Below are 17890 nucleotides of genomic sequence, written 5' to 3'. Positions count from 1 at the left end.
CACAAACACAGAAAATAATTTTTTTTTTGGTTTGGAGTGTACTTTGGGGGTTACAGTACCCTTTAACGGTCAAGCCAGCTGGCCCTTTACTTATGACACAGACGCACGCTTGGCTCTACTTTGTTGATGCACGTGCGGCTACTGCGCACACAATTCACAAACACAGAAAATAATTTTTTTTTGGTTTGGACTGGAGTGTACTTTCGGGGGTTACAGCACCCTTAACGGTCAAGCCAGCCGGCCCTTTACTTATGACACAGGCGCACGCTTGGCACTACTTTGTTGATGCACGTGCGGCTACTGTGCACACAATTCACAAACACAGAAAATAATTTTTTTTTTAGTTTGGACTGGAGTGTATTTTGGGGGTTACAGCACACTTTTACGGTCAAGCCAGCCGGCCCTTTACTTATGACACAGACGCACGCTTGGCACTACTTTGTTGATGCACGTGCGGCTACTGCGCACACAATTCACAAACACAGAAAATATATTTTTTTTGGTTTGGACTGGAGTGTACTTTCGGGGGTTACAGCACCCTTAACGGTCAAGCCAGCTGGCCCTTTACTTATGACACAGGCGCACGCTTGGCACTATTTTGTTGATGCACGTGCGGATTTTGCGCATACAATTCACAAACACCGAAAATATTTTTTTTTTGGTTTGGACTGGAGTGTACTTTGGGGGTTACAGCACCCTTTAACGGTCAAGCTAGCCGGCCCTTTACTTATGACACAGCCGCACGCTTGGCACTACTTTGTTGATGCACGTGCAGCTACTGCGCACACAATTCACAAACACAGAAAATAATTTTTTTTTAGTTTGGACTGGAGTGTACTTTCGGGGGTTACAGCACCCTTAACGGTCAAGCCAGCCAGCCCTTTACTTATGACACAGGCGCACGCTTGGCACTATTTTGTTGATGCACGTGCGGCTAGTGCGCATACAATTCACAAACACAGAAAATAATTTTTTTTTTAGTTTGGACTGGAGTGTACTTTGGGGGTTACAGCACAGTTTAACGGTCAAGCCAGCCGGCCCTTTACTTATGACACAGGCGCACGCTTGGCACTACTTTGTTGATGCAGGTGCGGCTACTGCGCACACAATTCACAAACACAGAAAATATTTTTTTTTTTAGTTTGGACTGGAATGTTCTTTGGGAGTTACAGCACCCTTTAACAGTCAAGCCAGCCGGCCCTTTACTTATGACACTGGGGCACGCTTGGCACTACTTTGTTGATGCACGTGCGGCTACAGCGCACACAATCCACAAACACAGAAAATATTTTTTTTTTTGGTTTGGACTGAAGTGTACTTTTGGGGGTTACAGCACCCTTAACTGTCAACCCAGCCGGCCCTTTACTTATGACACAGGCGCACGCTTGGCACTACTTTGTTGATGCAGGTGCGGATACTGCGCACACAATTCACAAACACAGAAAATAATTTTTTTTTTAGTTTGGACTGGAGAGAACTTTGGGGGTTACAGCACCCTTTACCGGTCAAGCCAGCTGGCCCTTTACTTATGACACAGGCGCACGCTTGGCACTACTTTGTTGATGCACGTGCGGCTACTGTGCACACAATTCACAAACACAGAAAATATTTTTTTTTTTAGTTTGGACTGGTGTACTTTGGGGGTTACAGCACACTTTTACGGTCAAGCCAGCCGGCCCTTTACTTATGACACAGGCGCACGCTTGGCACTACTTTGTTGATGCAGGTGCGGCTACTGCGCACACAATTCACAAACACAGAAAATAATTTTTTTTTAGTTTGGACTGGAGTGTACTTTCGGGGGTTACAGCACCCTTAACGGTCAAGCCAGCCGGCCCTTTACTTATGACACAGGCGCACGCTTGGCACTATTTTGTTGATGCACGTGCGGCTAGTGCGCATACAATTCACAAACACAGAAAATATATTTTTTTTGGTTTGGACTGGAGTGTACTTTGGGGGTTACAGCACCCTTTAACGGTCAAGCTAGCCGGCCCTTTACTTATGACACAGCCGCACGCTTGGCACTACTTTGTTGATGCACGTGCAGCTACTGCGCACACAATTCACAAACACAGAAAATAATTTTTTTTTTGGTTTAGACTGGAGTGTACTTTCGGGGGTTACAGCACCCTTAACGGTCAAGCCAGCCGGCCCTTTACTTATGACACAGGCGCACGCTTGGCACTACTTTGTTGATGCAGGTGCGGCTACTGCGCACACAATTCACAAACACAGAAAATAATTTTTTTTTAGTTTGGACTGGAGTGTACTTTCGGGGGTTACAGCATCCTTAACGGTCAAGCCAGCCGGCCCTTTACTTATGACACAGGCGCACGCTTTGCACTATTTTGTTGATGCACGTGTGGCTAGTGCGCATACAATTCACAAACACAGAAAATAATTTTTTTTTTAGTTTGGACTGGAGTGTACTTTGGGGGTTACAGCACAGTTTAACGGTCAAGCCAGCCGGCCCTTTACTTATGACACAGGCGCACGCTTGGCACTACTTTGTTGATGCACGTGCGGCTACTGCGCACACAATTCACAAACACAGAAAATATATATTTTTTGGTTTGGACTGGAGTGTACTTTCGGGGGTTACAGCACCCTTAACGGTCAAGCCAGCCGGCCCTTTAGTTATGACACAGGCGCACGCTTGGCACTACTTTGTTGATGCAGGTGCGGCTACTGCGCACACAATTCACAAACACAGAAAATAATTTTTTTTTTAGTTTGGACTGGAGTGTACTTTGGGGGTTACAGCACCCTTTAACGGTCAAGCCAGCCGGCCCATTACTTATGACACAGGCGCACGCTTGGCACTACTTTGTTGATGCACGTGCGGCTACTGTGCACACAATTCACAAACACAGAAAATATTTTTTTTTTAGTTTGGACTGGAGTGTACTTTGGGGGTTACAGCACACTTTTACGGTCAAGCCAGCCGGCCCTTTACTTATGACACAGGCGCACGCTTGGCACTATTTTGTTGATGCACGTGCGGCTAGTGCGCATACAATTCACAAACACAGAAAATATTTTTTTTTTTAGTTTGGACTGGAGTGTACTTTGGGGGTTACAGCACAGTTTAACGGTCAAGCCAGCTGGCCCTTTACTTATGACACAGGCGCACGCTTGGCACTACTTTGTTGATGCACGTGTGGCTACTGCGCACACAATTCACAAACACAGAAAATAATTTTTTTTTAGTTTGGACTGGAGTGTACTTTCGGGGGTTACAGCACCCTTAACGGTCAAGCCAGCCGGCCCTTTAGTTATGACACTGGCGCACGCTTGGCACTATTTTGTTGATGCACGTGCGGCTAGTGCGCATACAATTCACAAACACAGAAAATAATTTTTTTTTTAGTTTGGACTGGAGTGTACTTTCGGGGTTACAGCACAGTTTAACGGTCAAGCCAGCCGGCCCTTTACTTATGACACAGGCGCACGCTTGGCACTACTTTGTTAATGCACGTGCGGCTACTGCGCACACAATTCACAAACACAGAAAATATTTTTTTTTTGGTTTGGACTGGAGTGTACTTTGGGGGTTACAGCACCCTTTAACGGTCAAGCCAGCCGGCCCTTTACTTATGATACAGGCGCACGCTTGGCACTACTTTGTTGATGCACGTGCGGCTACTGTGCACACAATTCACAAACACAGAAAATATTTTTTTTTTGGTTTGGACTGGAGTGTACTTTGGGGGTTACAGCACCCTTTAACGGTCAAGCCAGCCGGCCCATTACTTATGACACAGGCGCACGCTTGGCACTACTTTGTTGATGCACGTGCGGCTACTGTGCACACAATTCACAAACACAGAAAATATTTTTTTTTTAGTTTGGACTGGAGTGTACTTTGGGGGTTACAGCACACTTTTACGGTCAAGCCAGCCGGCCCTTTACTTATGACACAGGCGCACGCTTGGCACTATTTTGTTGATGCACATGCGGCTAGTGCGCATACAATTCACAAACACAGAAAATAATTTTTTTTTTAGTTTGGACTGGAGTGTACTTTGGGGGTTACAGCACAGTTTAACGGTCAAGCCAGCTGGCCCTTTACTTATGACACAGGCGCACGCTTGGCACTACTTTGTTGATGCACGTGCGTCTACTGCGCACACAATTCACAAACACAGAACATAATTTTTTTTTAGTTTGGACTGGAGTGTACTTTCGGGGGTTACAGCACCCTTAACGGTCAAGCCAGCCGGCCCTTTAGTTATGACACTGGTGCACGCTTGGCACTATTTTGTTGATGCACGTGCGGCTAGTGCGCATACAATTCACAAACACAGAAAATAATTTTTTTTTTAGTTTGGACTGGAGTGTACTTTGGGGGTTACAGCACAGTTTAATGGTCAAGCCAGCCGGCCCTTTACTTATGACACAGGCGCACGCTTGGCACTACTTTGTTAATGCACGTGCGGCTACTGCGCACACAATTCACAAACACAGAAAATATTTTTTTTTTGGTTTGGACTGGAGTGTACTTTGGGGGTTACAGCACCCTTTAACGGTCAAGCCAGCCGGCCCTTTACTTATGACACAGGCGCACGCTTGGCACTACTTTGTTGATGCAGGTGCGGCTACTGCGCACACAATTCACAAACACAGAAAATAATTTTTTTTTAGTTTGGACTGGAGTGTACTTTGGGGGTTACAGCACCCTTTAATGGTCAAGCCAGCCGGCCTTTTACTTATGACACAGGCGCACGCTTGGCACTACTTTGTTGATGCATGTGCGGCTACTGCGCACACAATCCACAAACACAGAAAATATTTTTTTTTGGTTTGGACTGGAGTGTACTTTTGGGGTTACAGCACCCTTTAACCGTCAAGCCAGCCGGCCCTTTACTTATGACACAGGCGCACGCTTGGCACTACTTTGTTGATGCACGTGCGGCTACTGCGCACACAATTCACAAACACTGAAAATATATTATTTTTTTAGCACTTGGGGGGAGCACCCCTGATGGACAGAGCACCCCCTGGACAACACTACAGCACCCCTTTAGGACTGGGACACTGCACAGGACTTTGGAGTGGACACAGCCCCTATGGAGAACTGACTGCACAACACAGTCCAGCCAGCCCTTATGGACTTTTGAAGTAGTGGACACAGCCCCTATTAACAACAGCAGCACAGCACAACACAGCCAGCCCCTATTGACTTTGAAGTAGTGGACAACAGCAGCACAGCGCAGCACAGCACAACACTACTCTGCACTACACTACACTACACTACACAGCCCAGCCAGCCCTAACTCCCACCCTCCCTCTTCACTGTCCACAGCCGAGTGAGAAAATGGCGCCGACGCGGGTACCTTTTATAGGATCCAAAACCCGCGAGACTCGGAAGGCGGGATGATGACGTTTTGCCTCGATTTCAGATCTGAGTCAGGCGGGAAAAGTCGAGCCTGACTCGGATCGGACTCGGATCGGGGGGGCTCGGGGGGGTTCGGATTTCAGAAATCCGAACCCGCTCACCCATAATAGATATATATATATATATATATATATATATACACTGGAGATGTGTACACACTCACGTTATGTTATCACAACTTGCTGGGGTGACCAACCCATACAGAACCATCTAGGTCCTTTATACAAAACAGAAAAATAGGGGTGCACTCACCAGTCTTCACAAAAAGTTCTCTTTATTCCAAATGTAAAAAGTATTACAACATTAACAGGAACAACGTTTTGGTCCTATATGTGGACCTTTGTCTATATATAGGAGTGGTAGTTCCAGGATAGTGCACAAAGCATTCACCCCTAATGTTTTTTGTGCAAGTAGCTTAGTGTGGAGATTGTATCCATACAACACATATGTCCTTCTGGTAAAGGAGGCAGCAGTTCTTCCGTGCATCCCTATGGCAACTGGATGGATGTGATCTGAGAAAAGGGGTTGGAAAGGACTTGCGCCTAATACAGGTTGAGTTTCCCATATCCAAAATACTTGGGACCAGGGGTATTTTGGATATTGGAATATTTGCATACCATAATGATTATCTTGGGAATAGGTCCCAAATCTAAACACAGAATGCATTTATGTGTTATATACACCTTATACACAAAGCCTGCAGGTAATTTTATATAATATTTTTAAAATTTTGGGGTTCCAACAAAGCTTATGTACATACATGAAATTCATTTATGTTTCATATACACCTCATACACACAGCCTGCAGGTCATATATACAATGTTTGTAATCATTTTGTACCTTAAGCACAGTTTGTTTACCTATAACCATTAAAAAGCAAAGATTTCACAATCTCAGTCACGCTAAAAATAATTTCGTATTTTGGAATCTTCCGTATTTCGGAATATTTGGATATGGGAGACTCATCCTGTAGTGTAATAAATTATGAGTATTGTGCCCATGCTCTAAAAGCAATGTGCGTACCAAATAAAAAATCTTTATAGCTTATCTGCGACTTTGCCTGGTGATTTCGGGTGGTGGGATGAACCCGGAGTTCCGGTAGCTGGGAGACCATTATAGGAGGGACTCCAAACAGAGCCAAAGACAAAATAACATAGTCTAGTACTTCTTTTATAAATTATATGGTAATGTTCATAAATATGTGTACTATAAGAACCCTTGCAAGATAGCGTATAGTAAAATGTTCCTGATTGCTCCTCCAGTATCCCTTGATAACCCCAAATACTTTCACATGTGTTAGTGATGGGCTGACCATTTCCTGCGGATCAGGTGCAGCTGCAGCCACAGCCCCTCAGAAGCGTCGCCTGTCAGTGTCTGCGAGTCCGCCTGTATATATATATATATATATATATATATATATATAAATATATACTGTATATATATATATATATATATATATATATATATCTATAGTGATAGAAGCACTGGTGAAGTGCTAACTTGGAGTTTTGGGCTTTATATAACAGATGGATACTGGGTCCTGGGGGTGTAGATGTGAGAGAGAAGGGAGGGCTCCATCCACAGGGCCATTTCAGGTGTTGGGCCTTTCAGTCTGAGAGCAGGATGATTAGTGATTGCACCTGGATGAGGCTCATATAAGCTGTGCCAGGGTTTTGCTCAGGGTCTCACACCTGGGGAGAACAAGCAGGCAGGCTTGTTCAGAGACACTGTGATATACTTATTGTGCACATGCCTATGTTTGTGGTGAGGGCAGTAGGCCCTACCACTGTTTGAGAGATGGAAGTTATTGTCTAGTTAGTGCCCAGATGGGCTAGTATTTATGTTTATGATTACCATTTTTTATTACTGCACTATAAAAACTAGCTCCTAGATATAAATAGCCTATGTTTTCACAAAATTCAATTTGTTCATGAGCAGTTCAAAGAAGAATAAACTTATAAAAAGCTGAATAGTCAACAATTCATAAAATAATCCTTGGAGTTATGTCCAGGTTTATATACTTCCCCAATTGAACGGTGGGTGGCTGCTGTTTTGTGCAATGTGTTGATTATTTGCCATTTTTTTGACAGACCTAGGAATAGTGAAAATAAGACATTAACAATGTTTCTAAACTATGCACAAAGTGGTATATTTAAGACTCATACCAGAAGTGCATACCATACTTGGATCTGCCCATGCTGAAAGGAATTTTAACAAGGCTGTTGCATTGTCTGTAAGTCTTATTTGCTTCCTATTCCTATATATACTATTTGTAATACTGTATGTAATATGCCCTAATTAATTTATACACAGTTTTAGGATATACTGTATTTGTTTTTTTTAATATTATCTTATCAATTTGGACATTTTTTTATGTCAATGTTCTATTTATTAGATTACATGTATTGCCACAAGTTAAAACACTGTGGATTGTTAATTGCTATTTATGGAACTTCTGGATTTTACTGTTCCTAAACTCCTCGTGTCTTAAAATATCTAATTCTTACTTAAAGTCTTTCTATGCAATATGAACATGTGCATAGAAATCATTTCTGTACATCATGTTTCAGTTCATCCTCTATACAGAACCTCTCTCTGGAGGATACTACACTGCCTCGAGGTACATTATTATTTAAGCCTTGCTCATACATACAATATAAAGGGATTATGAGCCATGTGAGAAGCTCAACAAGCATAATCTTCCTGTGAAACAGCATCTACTGCAAATGAGGAAAATAAATCACAGTCCTAATGTTTTCTCCGAAACCTAACACTATTCTCTTTACATTGATTCTAACACACAAATCAAATTAGTAGCCATAGAGTGATTCCCAAAAATGTCCAGAAATTCCCCAAAAAGTCCAAAATCCAACTGCCCCTGGGAGCACACCTGTTGCAGTATCCATCATATGAGAGGATTGTGTCACGCTGGGAGGCGGTTTTCTGGAAGCTGAGGCCTGAGGCTGCGGGAGGAAATGGAAGTGAGGGGCCTGAATGTACGACCTCCGCATCCACGGGTCTCGGTCGTTGGCGAAACCTAGTCAAAGGTGCGAAATCTAACCCACGAGATGGTGTTCGCCAGTGACCCCACCAATCGGGATATGGGCTTGAGCTGCACCTCGTAAGCAGGTCGCGGTCCTTTGACTAGGTGACCAAAGCCCATGGGAAAAAGGAGAGACGAACACTCGTGGCCCAAAGGGTAGAGGCCAGTAAGGGGCACGTAGGGACACTGTACTTGAGGTACAAGGAAGTGTGCACTGCGGACACACTCTACCAGGTTGCTGGTTAGAAAGAGTGCACCGCGTTGCAATACTGTCACACATAGGTAGGGACCACAGAGTCCAGTAACGAGGTGGGTAGTGGTACTGGAGCCAGCCAGAGATTATGACGCTAGAGAGGTGGGTATGTATAACTACACTCAGGCTGTGATGGTAAAGCACTGGTGAAATAGGTAGTATACTGCACACAGGCGGCAGTGGTAACGCACTGGTGGAATGGAGGTATACTGCACACAGGCGAGGTGGTAACGCACTGAAGAGATGAATGATATAGCTGCACACAGGCTGAGGTGGTAAAGCACTGATGAGATTAATGGTATAGCTGCTCACAGGCTGAGATGGTAAAGCACTGATGAGATGAATGAAATAGCTGCACACAGGCTGAGGTGGTAACGCACTGATGAGATGAATGGTATAGCTGCACACAGGCTGAGATGGTAAAGCACTGATGAGATGAATGATATAGCTGCACACAGGCTGAGGTGGTAACGCACTGATGAGATGAATGGTATAGCTGCACACAGGCTAAGATGGTAAAGCACTGATGAGATGAATGATATAGCTGCACACAGGCTGAGATGGTAAAGCACTGAAGAGATGAATGATATAGCTGCACACTGGAATAGATCACTGGAAGTAAGGGAACCTGGAACGAGAGACCACTAGTAACACTAGTAGCGACAATGGTTGTTCAGGCAACTACCTGATACACAGTAGCCGGATATATACCCCGGGAAGCCCACTGATTGGTCCACAGCGTCAGCTGACCGGCCAGACTGTCAGGGAAGGAAGGATAGTCAGAGAAGGTGGCGCCCATGACAGGAACTCCGATCCCCGTGCACCAGGCCGCCCGAGACACCAGCATCAGGGAGAATACTCAGCACCTCCCACGTCACCGCACCAGCCGCCCAACTGCCCAGGAAGTCAGAGGAAGCCAGTGGGACGGTAAGGAGGTGGTTGCCTTTTGGCTCCGGACCTGAAGGGGACACAATGATATCCTCCTTTACTCCAGGTTCTGAATTATGCACCATAGAGCAGGAATAAGCAGGGAGCCCAGGGGGCTCTCCCACGGCCTCCACCCTGGAGTCCGGTCTCTCGTGACAGATCTCCAGCAAGGAAAGCACACCAATGTACATATAAGGGGCAGGTTAGTGCCTGGGAGTGCATGTCCCCTCCCTCCTTTGTTGGTTCTTCCCCCTCAAAGACATGGAAACTGCTTCCTCTGCTGTTGCTGTGGGAGCAGCAATAACAAGAATGGAAGACCCTGATCAGGAACAAGTAGTGTTTGTATGCTGGGGTGTTGGTACTGTAGTTAACTGAGGGGAGGAGTGTGTGTCTGGATGTTGCTGTTGGGTTGTTGGCAGGGCAGTGAATGCAGGGAGGGAGAGAATGTGGTTGCTGCTGGTGTGTTGGCAGTGAAAGCAGGGCAAGAGTGTGTGTCTGGGTTCAGGTAGAGAGTTAGTAATGAATGCAGGAGGCTGTCTGGGTGCTGCTAGGGAGTTGACTGTGAATGCAGGTAGAGAAAAGTGTCCCTGGGTACTGCTGGGATGTTGAAAGTGAAAACAGTGAAAGAAGTTTATGTATGGGTGCTGCTGGGGTGTTAGTAGTGAATGCAAAAGGTTAGGGTGTGTGTCTGGGCACTTCTGGAGTGTTGGCAGTGAATGAAGGTATAGGAGACTGTGAGTCTGTGAGATGCTGGGTTGTTGGAAGTGTTTGTGGAAGGGAGAGGGAGATGAGAGTGTGTTGCTGGGTTGTTGGTAGTGAATGTGGTTTAGGAAGAGTGTGCGTGAGTGCGGCTGGGACTGGCTGTGTGCCAGCCTTTGGTAGTGAATGCTAGTGAAGGGGCACCAACAATTATCTAACTTCTGCACTCCTGGTTTGAACTTATGCCTCTGGTTTATGCAAATGTATCTGCTAACACAGGGCCTAATTCAATGATGCACATAACTTTGAAATTTACATGCATCCTCAATGTTTGCAAATGTGTGCATGAGCAAGAGTCACGCTGTGTGCATGTGCAGATCTGTTTCTTCTATGATGGTTGTAGTTCACCAAAGCCACAGTGATATTGACATGCTGATGGTGTTTGGGGGCGGTGATAGGGTTGTGACACGGAACGATCCAGAAATCAGGGGCATTGGAAGTGGCAGCATCCTTGGAAGCAGCTTCAGTTGCTTAGGCATCCTGAGGGTTACTCAGATGTCCGATGGTCATGCAGTTGATCCAATGACTGCATCTTCGGATACAGCAGGGATCAGAGAAGCAGGCAGTGGGTGTCATTTTACTAAAGATGCCTCCTGTGGCATGGCCGTTGAATAAAGAGACACAGCAGCTGTGCTGCAGCATCCATCTATTAATCAGGTTCACAAAAAAGCATCCTTCTGTACAGTAACCGCACTTTGTAATTGAGCTTATTTCTATACCACAAGTTACATAATAAAGCTGAATAATATAAATAAGAAAGTTTAGTGTGTAGAGTTCAAAGGAGCACAGGGGCTGCTTACACTGTACAAAGCAAATGATTTCCTCTTCTATTTTGAATCCTGAACCCCAACACTGCATTGATACAATGCTCGGACTGCTCTACTAACTCCATACAATGCAGCAATGGATCAATTATATACATACGTTGTATTGCACTCTGTTCCCCATTCGCCCCGTACTACTTCCAACAATCCATGTGAAGAATCTCCTGGACATTCTGGGACAGTAGACAAGTATGCAGGGAATGTTTGTAGCAAACACAATAGTTTGGATTGAGGCAGATAAAAAATGTAAATGCTTCTTAATTCTTGGCACTTGGATGGAAGCTTTGCCTATAAACACCCTGTTTTGGAAACCATTTATTTTTAATCTTTCTCGCCATACCCCATTACATGCATCCACAATTGTCTGTTCAGTTCCACCCTATATATTATTCATTATGTACTTCAGTGTTTTGTAGCTATTATATGTAAAATATGTTGTGTTTTATAATCATTCACATCTGAAAATCAATTGTGTATTATATTTTAGTTGCTGACTGTCCTTAATTTTGGTGAGTTCTTTGGGACTACCAGGATGGCAGTCAGTGTCAGACTGGCCCACTGATGGGCTGGGGTAATACCATGTGGGCCATTCTGCACAAGGGCCTAAGACATGAGCTGATCAGGAGGTCATGAGCATCAACTTGTCTTCAGAGTTTTTTTAAAGGTAAAAATAAAATAAACTTGTAGATTTGCTGCGGCCGGCATAGTGCCCTATTTCCAGCTCTTCTCTTATGGAGGGGTTAGAGATAACCTAGTGCTACATCATTTGCTGCCTGTCCCCTGACTCCATCTCCACTTCTCCTCCAGAGGGCTATAATGCTCTCCTACCCCTGATCATAGAGAAAAGACTGGAATGCAAACAATTAAGTATTTTTCCTGTTTTATCTTCTCTCTGGCTTCTGGCATTCTCTTTCCTATCCCCCATCTGTGCTAGTTTATCTGCAGCCTTTGTCTATGTCCTACAAAGAAGAATGTCAGTGACTATTTTTCGTATAACAAATGATGAAGTAAATAAACATGTCCTGTCTGTGCCAGCCTTTCTGCCTGTTCCCTTCCTCGGACAGCCTATGTGCCCATCCTTCATGCTTTTGCGCCTTCTCTGCTCGATCCTAGTCTGCTCTGCCTGTCCACAGTCTGCACCAGCTTCTGCCCATTCCCTGTCTGTGTCAAACTTTATGCCCTTTCCATCTGTGGCTACCTTTAATCCATTCTCTGCATTATATGTTGGAGCCAACCTCTATGGCCTTCCCCTATTTACATCAGAATTTCTCTCTGTATTTTGTCTATGCCAGTCTCTCTGCCTGTACTATGCTTGCACCAACCTCTTTGTTTTTTTTCCATGCCTGCATCAGTCTCTCTCTCATTTATGCTGTGTGCCAGACTCTCTGCCCTTCCCCTGTCTATGTCATGCTCTCAGGCCATTGTCTGTCTTTTCCAGCTCTCTGCGTTCCTTTGGGTGTGCCAGACTCTCTTCCCTTCTTCTGTCTGCACCAGAAGCTCAGCCCTTCTACTGTCAGTATCAGTCAATTTTCCCTTTTCCTATCTGTTCCAGCCTCTCTTTTTTTCTCTGTCTGTTCCAGCCTGTCTTCCCATTGTCTGTCTGTGCTGGCCTCCCTGCCCTTTCCCTGTGTGCACCAGTCTTTCTGCTTTTTCTCACCAACCCCTGTGATTTGTACCTGTTCGCATCAGATGCTTTGCCCTTACCTTATCTGCACAATTCTATTTGTCCTTCCCTTGTCTGTGCCAGCCCATGCCTTTCCCCTCTCTGTGCCAACCTGTCTAGCCTTTACTTTTATGTACCAGTCTATCTGTCCTTTCACTATCTGTAAAAGCATATCTCTCTTCCCTGCCTGCACCAAAATATTGTCTCTTCCCCTGTCTACACCGGAATGTTTTCCCTTCCCCTGTCTACACCATAATGTTTTCCCTTCCCCTGTCTGCAACATAATTCCTTCCCTTCCCCTGTCTACATTAGAATCTTTTTTCTTCCCCTGTCTACAACAGAATGTGTTCCCTCCCTTGTCTGCAACAGAATCTCTTCCCTTCACCTGTCTACAACAAAATCTCTTCCCATCCCCTGTCTGCAACAGAATATCCTCCCTTAAACTATATGCACCAGAATATCTTCACTGTCTGCACCATAATCTTTTTTCTTTCCCTGTCTATACCAAATTTTGTTCCCTTCCCCTGTCTACATCAGAATGTCTTCCCATCTCTCTCTGTTTACACCAGAATGTCTTCTCTTCCCCCATTTAAACCAGAATGTCTTTGCTTTCCTTTTAACACCAGAATATCTTCCCTTTCCTGCCTACACCAGAATGTCTTCCCTTCCCCAATTACACCAGAATGTCTTCCCTTCCCCATCTACACCAGAATGTCTTCACTTCCCCATTTACACCAGAATGTCTTCCCTTCCCCATCTACACCAGAATGTCTTCCCTTCCCCATCTACACCAGAATGTCTTCCCTTCCCCATCTACATCAGAATGACTTCCCTTTCCTGCCAACACCAGAATGTTTTACCTTCCCCTGTCTGCAAAAGAATCTTTTACCTTCCACTATATGCAGCAGAATCTCTTACCTTCCACTATATGCAGCATAATCTCTTACCTTCCACTATATGCAGCAGAATCTCTTACCTTCCACTATATGCAGCAGAATCTCTTACCTTCCACTATATGCAGCAGAATCTCTTACCTTGTCTGCACCACTGTGTGAAGCTGCAAAATGCTTCATTTTTAAAGTAGGATTGTGTGTGTGGATGTTATGACACAAATCATTTCACCCCACAATAGGTAAGTATGGTGTGTATTAACAAAAATGTTAGAATCATTCCTGTGCTCTCTTTGCTCGCTCAGAGATGTACAGGACAGACAGTGAAGGCAGCAATTTTGTGGGTTGAACTAATATTCATAACAATGTGCTCACCCAATTCGCTCAAAATAAAACTGTGATTTTAGTAGAAACATGCGCTGATCCCTGTGTTTTGGATTCTTTTTTGTGTTTTAGTTTTTGTTTTGCAAAACCACCATCAAGTGTTTTGGTTTTGGACCTGGATGTTTTTTTTTCAAATGCTAAATAGTTTTTAAAAACAGATAAAACCATTTAATTTTTGAAATCCAAAACCCAAATTTGTATTTAAAATCCGAATTCTGAACCACTGAAAGATCAGAACAGCGAGTCGGATTTATCCGAATCTCCTCAGGAGATTAGAGCAACGTCTCGGATATGTATGCATTCACGAAAATCTGGTGGATTCGGATTTCTGGAAAACAGAACTGCACATCTAGATTTTAGTGAAGCACCTCGTTACAAATATTCAAAAGGCGTCACTATTATGCATTAGATTACATTACCTCTCAACATCCAAACAGTCACACTGATATTGGGACAGCTGAAAAGTATGGTCGTTAGACTTGAGTCCTAGGAAATTTGTTTACAATAAGTTTTAATCAGTCCATATAATTTTTCTATGTAGTGTCACATGTCACCGAAACCCCAGAATCAGACCCCGCTGCTTACTTGTCCGGGCGCTGTCCCGCGGCATTGCAACTCCCCAGCAGTCTGCTGATGCTGCGGCCATTCCACCTGCTCTAGTTTGGACTGCTGTTCTCTCTGCTCCCTGCCGGCACCTGCATTCTGTTTGCCTCGGCAGGGCTGGAGTCCCCTGTGTGTCTCCAGCCGCAGTTCCGTGTGTATGGGCGCAGCCATCTTAGTTTTCATCAACTGAACACAAGTAGCCAGTAGTGTGGCCTCATCTGGGTATTGGCCAATCAGCTTCCGATGGGTCCTATAAAGGGATTCCTTTAGTACATTCAGGTTGCCAATGCAACAGGACTCATAGCTTACTATGTGTGCTTCTTACTGTGCTCCTCAGTGTATTATTGTTTCTTCAGCTATCCACCATTGAGTGTTACCGCCCGATCCTAACCGGTGACAAACCAGTCGTCCTCCATTAACCTGGAGTCCAGTTACCTCCCGGTCCTAACCAGTGTACCATTCGTCCTCCATTCACCTGGAGGTCAGTTACCTCCCGGTCCTAACCGGTGACAATCCAGTCGTCCTCCATTCACCTGGAGTCCAGTTACCTCCCGGTCCTAACTGGTGTACCATTCGTCCTCCATTCACCCGAGATCAGCTGTGCCTCAGTAACTACTCTTATGCTCCTTTTGCCAGTATAATACTTCATGCTCAGGAACTTCATTAAACCTAGTCTCCTCCACAGAGCATCCGAGTCAAACAAGACAGGTCCAAGAACCAGCCCAGAAACACAGCCTCAAATCCCTTCGGTTGTGACATGTAGCATTCGGTACCTCTTAAACATTTCATTTGAATGTATAATTTATGTTTTCAGTAATAAAATAAAATTAAAAAAAACTTACCAGTACCCCAGAAGTAAAGATGCCATGAAAGAATTCTTGAAAAATGGTTGATAACATTTTATAATAATTGGAACATAAAATAATTCAACATGCAAATGGGAGTTTGTGATATTTTTAATCCTATCTGCTCCTAATAAGGTCCCAATATTCCTTTATTTGCAAATCATTTCGATGCTGACAGGCATGTCACCTGATCTGTGGTCACAGCAGCTGTGCGTTTCAATTAGCTGAACCTTAGGATGATCTTGGAATACCCACAGGATATCAAACTGTACATAATAAGAGGAATACATTATAGAACTAGGAAAAGGCTAATAAAAATGTGATTTAACCTAAAGAAACTTCATTAAATGCAAATTAGTAACATGCAGAGTGAGATAGATAGATACTGTAGATAGATAGATAGATAGATAGATAGATAGATAGATAGATAGATAGATAGATATGAGAGAGATAGATAGATGAGACATGAGATAGATAGATGGATAGATGTATAGATAAAGAAAAACATATATAAAATATAAAAGAGAAAAACATTCCCTTAACATAGGACATGACTATTATTATTATTATTATTATTATTATTATTATTATTATTTTTATTATTTTTATTATTATTATCCTTTATTTATCTGGCACCACACAGGTTCCGCAGTGTCTAAAAAAAGTACATAAACACCTGAGCAGAACATAAGAACAGTGACGTACAGTACAAGACATTGCAGGACAAGTACAAGATTTATAAACATTGCTGCTCTTATCACTCCAGCATTGAGAACAAATTCTATATATAGAACCATAAAAGCAAAAAAATAGAGATGAGGAAATTATTTTCAGTAAAACGACTTTGTACAAAATTTTATAAGATGATTATGTTTCAATTTCTGAACTTTTTCCTCTCCTCTTAACACACTGATTCACTTTAGAATAAAACAATGACATTTGCAAAAATGTTCACAAATATATAGCTTATTTGTTATAATGAGTTTGACATCAGAAAAAAATATTCCTAATTAAAGAAAAATGACATGCAAAATGTAAATGATACTTTTATGTTTTGTTCTTGGGCCTTCCACCCACCCTTATGTTGAACAGTATATTAAATAGGGTATGGGTACTTGATGCCAGCACATGGGATCCCGGAGATCAAAATCCTGATGCCGGCATCCCGATAGGGTTAGGATACCAACACTTGATGGAAGGTATCCTACCCTTCCCCTCTCCCTACCCTGACCTTAAACCTCCCTTCCTGGTGCCTAACCCTAACCTTCCCCCATAGTGTCTAAACCTAACCTCCCCCTCCCCACACCCTAAACCTAACCCTTCCCTCCTAGTGCCTAACCCAAATGCTCCCCCTAATTCCTAGCCCTAACCCTCCCCCAAACACGCTACTTACTTGTGGGATGCCAGAGCCGGGATTCTGACAAGTCTCAGGATTCCGGTGCTGGGATTCTAACAGGTGTCGGGATACTGGTACCAGTATTCTATGCACCAGCATTTCCTATGTCGAGGATACTGAATGTATCCCTTAAAAAGGACATGCATACTTTAACTTTGACTGAAGTGGTTGGTTTGTTTGGACCCTCACACAAGACAACACTTTGGCCCGTATTCAATTGCAGGTGAAAAGTTGTGTTCGCCGATGACGTCATTTCGCCTGTCGGGAACTTTCCTCCCAATTCAATTGCAATTACTTTTAGCCTAACCAGAAAGTCAATGCATTCAGATAAGCGGAAAAGATTTGCCAATGAATGGAGGTGGAAAAAAGTGCAGTTTTGGGGTGCAAAGTTGCGGGGACCCTTGTGCATTGTTAGGACAGTTCCCCAAAGGTAAACTGCGTAAAGAAAGTAAAAAATAAATCCATTAGTACACCCCCAAAGAGTACTTTTGTTTTGGCGGAGAAAACATGTAAAGTTGGGGGCCAAACATAAATACTAGCAAAATAGACTCCAGGGGGTTCCCCAAGTATGCCCCAGGTGTTTTTTTCTTTGCAGGTGTTTGCGGCAGGTGATTTTTCCATGATTTTTAAAACTTCACTTTAGCAACTTTTAAATATGCTAGCCCCCATTTTCAGGTACCCCAAATTTGGTGGGATTAGTTATTTTGATGAACAAAATATTGCTAAATACTAACCTTCACCCCATATGAAAATACGCTAAATAGCACCTATTGAGACCATTTAAGTACACCAAATACCTTTAGCATAGCTATTTGGGGTTATCCATAGGGATCCCCCATGTCAGTACATCTTTTGGGGATGTCAGGCTGATTTCCCCAAATCTGACAGGACTTTTCGCCAA

This window comes from Taudactylus pleione, unplaced genomic scaffold, assembly GCF_031769625.1.
Source record: "Taudactylus pleione unplaced genomic scaffold, aTauple2 ptg000321l, whole genome shotgun sequence".
Taxonomy (NCBI): domain Eukaryota; kingdom Metazoa; phylum Chordata; class Amphibia; order Anura; family Myobatrachidae; genus Taudactylus; species Taudactylus pleione.
Note: the sequence above shows the minus strand (reverse complement) of the source record.